At 52.1% G+C, this 5,000-nt stretch overlaps 3 non-coding genes across 3 annotated transcripts in view; all 3 read left to right on the plus strand.

The window, feature by feature from the left end:
* Positions 1–649: 649 nt before the first annotated feature.
* Positions 650–2,644, plus strand: LOC134546134 (small subunit ribosomal RNA). The gene has a single exon (XR_010079080.1). It is a non-coding gene; the product is annotated as a small subunit ribosomal RNA (ribosomal RNA).
* Positions 2,645–3,403: 759 nt separating this feature from the next.
* Positions 3,404–3,559, plus strand: LOC134546133 (5.8S ribosomal RNA). Its single transcript, XR_010079079.1, has one exon. It is a non-coding gene; the product is annotated as a 5.8S ribosomal RNA (ribosomal RNA).
* Positions 3,560–4,041: 482 nt separating this feature from the next.
* Positions 4,042–5,000, plus strand: part of LOC134546135 (large subunit ribosomal RNA) — a 4,066-nt gene continuing 3,107 nt past the window's right edge. Inside the window, exon 1 of the ribosomal RNA XR_010079081.1 lies at positions 4,042–5,000. This exon is cut by the window's right edge and continues 3,107 nt beyond it. This is a non-coding gene — a ribosomal RNA (large subunit ribosomal RNA).

Below are 5,000 nucleotides of genomic sequence, written 5' to 3' on the forward strand. Positions count from 1 at the left end.
GTGAACACTAAGAACTATCTAAAGTGGCCTATCTGTCTGAACTGCAATACACTAGCTGCGAGCCAATGCTATACCTTTCTCAGGTAACGAGCTCTTGTGCGGCAATTCGATTGGATGCGAAATGGTGGGGAACGCGTGTCCTATCGTCTTAACCAAGTAATGGTTCCCCTCTGTTAACAATGAAATGTTTGATGGATCGCAGCTCCCTGAGAGACAAGTTTCAAAGGGGTTAGTCGCGGTCTTCAGCCCTGGCCAAAGGTGTTTAGAAATGAATACTTTTCGGACCAGTGGGCAAATTAGTTCACAGCGAGCCCACGGGCCAACGGTCTGCTCCCGCAGTGGGCCGCGCCCGAATGTGGGCACCGATCATATAATTTGAAATCCACTCGCCAAGTACCATGCGAGTTTCTAAGAGCGCGATATATTCGCCAGTGAAAGCCTTGGAAGTTTGGCCTCGCCTACTCCCTAGGAAAATTAATTAGAGATGGAAGGAAAGACTTTGCAATTGCAAAGCGGGTGTCGATATTGGGAAGTCGCCCCCGTACTTGTTGATACAGAAGGAAAAAAAAAATGTACATCATAAGATTCGGACCCGGTGCTCTGCGGACCCGGGAGGTTCCTCCGAACGAAAAAAAAAGCTGCTAGCAGCTCCCTGGTTGATCCTGCCAGTAGTCATATGCTTGTCTCAAAGATTAAGCCATGCATGTCTAAGTGCAAGCCAAAATAAGGTGAAACCGCGAATGGCTCATTAAATCAGTTATGGTTCCTTAGATCGTACCACATGACTTGGATAACTGTGGTAATTCTAGAGCTAATACATGCTGAACTGAGTCCCGACCAGAAATGGGAGGGATGCTTTTATTAGATCAAAACCAATCGGCGTGGCTCGTCTGCGTCCGTTTGCTTTGGTGACTCTGGATAACTTTGTGCTGATCGCACGGTCTCCGTACCGGCGACGCATCTTTCAAATGTCTGCCTTATCAACTGTCGATGGTAGGTTCTGCGCCTACCATGGTTGTAACGGGTAACGGGGAATCAGGGTTCGATTCCGGAGAGGGAGCCTGAGAAACGGCTACCACATCCAAGGAAGGCAGCAGGCGCGCAAATTACCCACTCCCGGCACGGGGAGGTAGTGACGAAAAATAACGATACGGGACTCATCCGAGGCCCCGTAATCGGAATGAGAACACTTTAAACCCTTTAACGAGTATCCATTGGAGGGCAAGTCTGGTGCCAGCAGCCGCGGTAATTCCAGCTCCAATAGCGTATATTAAAGTTGTTGCGGTTAAAAAGCTCGTAGTTGGACTTGTGTCCCACGCTGTCGGTTCACCGTTCGTCGGTGTCTAACTGGCATGCCCGTGCGGACGTCCTGCCGGTGGATGCGGTCGGCCGCGGCAAGCCCCTTCCCTCGGGCGTTCGCCCCTCCTCTCGTAACCTCTTCGCGGAGGCCGGGTTGGATGCGGGTGTTTCGTCCCGGGGTGCATGCTTGGGCCCCGCGCGTCGGCGGTCCGATGCAATCCTACCGCGGTGCTCTTCACCGAGTGTCGAGGTGGGCCGGCACGTTTACTTTGAACAAATTAGAGTGCTCAAAGCAGGCAGTGTTTCGCCTGAATATTGTGTGCATGGAATAATGAATGGAATAGGACCTCGGTTCTATTTTGTTGGTTTTCGGAACCCGAGGTAATGATTAACAGGGACAAACGGGGGCATTCGTATTGCGACGTTAGAGGTGAAATTCTTGGATCGTCGCAAGACGAACCTAAGCGAAAGCATTTGCCATGTGTGTTTTCATTAATCAAGAACGAAAGTTAGAGGTTCGAAGGCGATCAGATACCGCCCTAGTTCTAACCATAAACGATGCCAGCTAGCGATCCGCCGAAGTTCCTCCGATGACTCGGCGGGCAGCTTCCGGGAAACCAAAGCTTTTGGGTTCCGGGGGAAGTATGGTTGCAAAGCTGAAACTTAAAGGAATTGACGGAAGGGCACCACCAGGAGTGGAGCCTGCGGCTTAATTTGACTCAACACGGGAAACCTCACCAGGCCCGGACACCGGAAGGATTGACAGATTGAGAGCTCTTTCTTGATTCGGTGGGTGGTGGTGCATGGCCGTTCTTAGTTGGTGGAGCGATTTGTCTGGTTAATTCCGATAACGAACGAGACTCTGGCCTGCTAACTAGTCGCTTCCGGTATCCCCTTCGTGCTACCGGCGACAAATGATCTTCTTAGAGGGACAGGCGGCTTCTAGCCGCACGAGATTGAGCAATAACAGGTCTGTGATGCCCTTAGATGTTCTGGGCCGCACGCGCGCTACACTGAAGGAATCAGCGTGTCCTCCTAGCCCGAAAGGGCCGGGTAACCCGTTGAACCTCCTTCGTGCTAGGGATTGGGGCTTGCAATTGTACCCCATGAACGAGGAATTCCCAGTAAGCGCGAGTCATAAGCTCGCGTTGATTACGTCCCTGCCCTTTGTACACACCGCCCCGTCGCTACTACCGATTGAATGATTTAGTGAGGTCTTCAGACCGGTGCGCGACGGCTCTTCGCGAGCCGCTGATGTTGCTGGAAAGATGACCAAACTTGATCATTTAGAGGAAGTAAAAGTCGTAACAAGGTTTCCGTAGGTGAACCTGCGGAAGGATCATTAACGGCCATGGAGAAAATGAGGCTGGATCACATTTGAACGGAAGGTGGCCTCTGGCCTTGCGCCCTATGACCCGATAGGTCCCGACTCTCCATTGCCTGGAAATCCTTACATTGGAATCGAGGCGGATTTCTAAGGCAGTGGAGGCGACCCTGCTAGGTTGCCAGGGACCGAGGAACAAGGGTGTGGCCTGGTGGTCCAATGTGGATCTTTTCTTGTGCCTTCGCATCATCGGTGGCACAAAAAAAAATATGTATGGATGTTGGTCGTGGCGCCCTGAGAATTATATTCTACGGGGCAGGTCACAGCCATGAGAAAATAAAAAAGTGAAATAACGCACTTCTGGCTGGAACAAAAAATTGACAATAAAGGGAAAGCCTGAGTGTCGGAGAAATGTTGTCAGTCCACTGGTGATGAGCTGGTAGAAGGATTATCCTTGCTGAAGGAACCAAACCGTCTGCGGGAGATCGTGACGGGGCTTGACCATGGTCTTAGGCGACGAGGGAGCAAATGCTAGCTTTGCCAACCCTTGTTTGTAAGACTGTGCTTGCCAATGGTTTTTTTTTCTGTAGTGAGAACTCGCAGATTTCCTGTGGGCGGCAGGTTACTGCGTAGTGCATGTCGGTCGTGGCCCCCTGAGAATTATACAGGTCACAGCCATAAGATGAAGTTGTGAAAGAATGCACTACTGGATTGATGTCTTGATAACAATGTGATAGGCCTTGCGGGAAACCGCGAGGCCTGAGAAAAAAATATTCTGACAACCCTGAACGGTGGATCACTTGGCTCGTGGGTCGATGAAGGGCGCTGCAAACTGCGCGTCGTCGTGTGAACTGCAGGACACATGAACATCGACATTTTGAACGCACATTGCGGTCCATGGGATTCCATTCCCGGACCACACCCGTCTGAGGGTCCAATTCTCTATAAAACAAAGAAGTGTTCTTTTCAAAAGAATCTCCTGAGTGTGGAAACACTTCTGCCATCATTGGTTTACTGAGGCAGAGCTTGTAGACATCCCTGGATTGTCTCGCCCGCGCCAAAAATTGACCAGCAGGTGCGGTGTGTCTCCCGCTCATTGTGAGAGTTCGCGGATGCCAGTCTGCGTCTCTTTAAAACTGAGAGAGGATGTGAAGTTATTTTCCGATTAGTGTTGGACTTTCACACCGTGCTAAACCCCGAAAGGTACCCGATTGGCGTTCCGTAGGCTCGGCATGATCGGTGCTCGGTACGGGTTATCGCGGTAAGCGATTGAACCACCTTCTCGGAGAATGAAAAGTGTGCAGAACCCTTAATCGGGTCCTCTCCACGCTGCGAGGGAAGGGTGCCTCCGATTACATTAAATAATTGCTCCCAGCAATCCCATTTACATTCGCGCGTGCTGCACACGTTAAAGAGAATGACCTCAGGTCGGGTGAGATTACCCGCTAAATTTAAGCATATTAATAAGCGGAGGAAAAGAAACTAACAAGGATTCCCTCAGTAGCTGCGAGCGAACAGGGAAGAGCCCAGCACCGAATCCCGCAGGCCCTGCCTGTAGGGAAATGTGGTGTTAGGGAGGACCCGTTTATCCTGGGGTGTCACGGCGTGTCCAAGTCCATCTTGAATGGGGCCACAGCCCACAGAGGGTGCCAGGCCCGTAGCGACCGCTGTTCACCCCGGGAGGGTCTCTCCTCAGAGTCGGGTTGCTTGAGAATGCAGCCCTAAGTGGGTGGTAAACTCCATCTAAGGCTAAATATGACCACGAGACCGATAGCGAACAAGTACCGTGAAGTTGAAAAGAACTTTGAAGAGAGAGTTCAAGAGTACGTGAAACCGTTCAGGGGTAAACGGGAGAAATCCTGAATTCGAAAGGTCGTTGGGGATTCATGTCTCTCCGATCGTCAGGCCGCATGGCCTCGCCAGATGGCGTCGGTCGCCCGCGGCGATTCACTTCGTCCGCGGTGTCGTTACTGGCGTTCACTCGGCTGAGGTGGTGGATCTCTGGCTTCGGAGGGCTGCACTTCCTCCCTTGTAGAAACGTCGCGACCCGTTGGGTGTCGGTCTCAAGTCCATGGATGGCAGACCGTGTGCTATGCGACAACATATCGCTGGCCACGGACTCTGTGAGATCTGGCCGGCTGCCCGACGGTATGACCAGAGGGGACGATCCGCTTACAATGCAAAACACTTGGGATGTGAAGCGTCCGGCTCCAGAAACCGAGGTGCGCAGGGATAGTGGTTGAAAAATCGCGGACGCCGTGCATGCACGGGTCTTGGCCCTGAGTGTCCTCGAGCTGGTGTCCTCGGACTGGATCTTGACCCCCGTCTGCGACGCCCTCCTTCGGATGGTCTCCCGACCCGTCTTGAAACACGGACC

Source organism: Bacillus rossius, unplaced genomic scaffold, assembly GCF_032445375.1.
Source record: "Bacillus rossius redtenbacheri isolate Brsri unplaced genomic scaffold, Brsri_v3 Brsri_v3_scf999, whole genome shotgun sequence".
In the NCBI taxonomy this organism is placed as follows: domain Eukaryota; kingdom Metazoa; phylum Arthropoda; class Insecta; order Phasmatodea; family Bacillidae; genus Bacillus; species Bacillus rossius.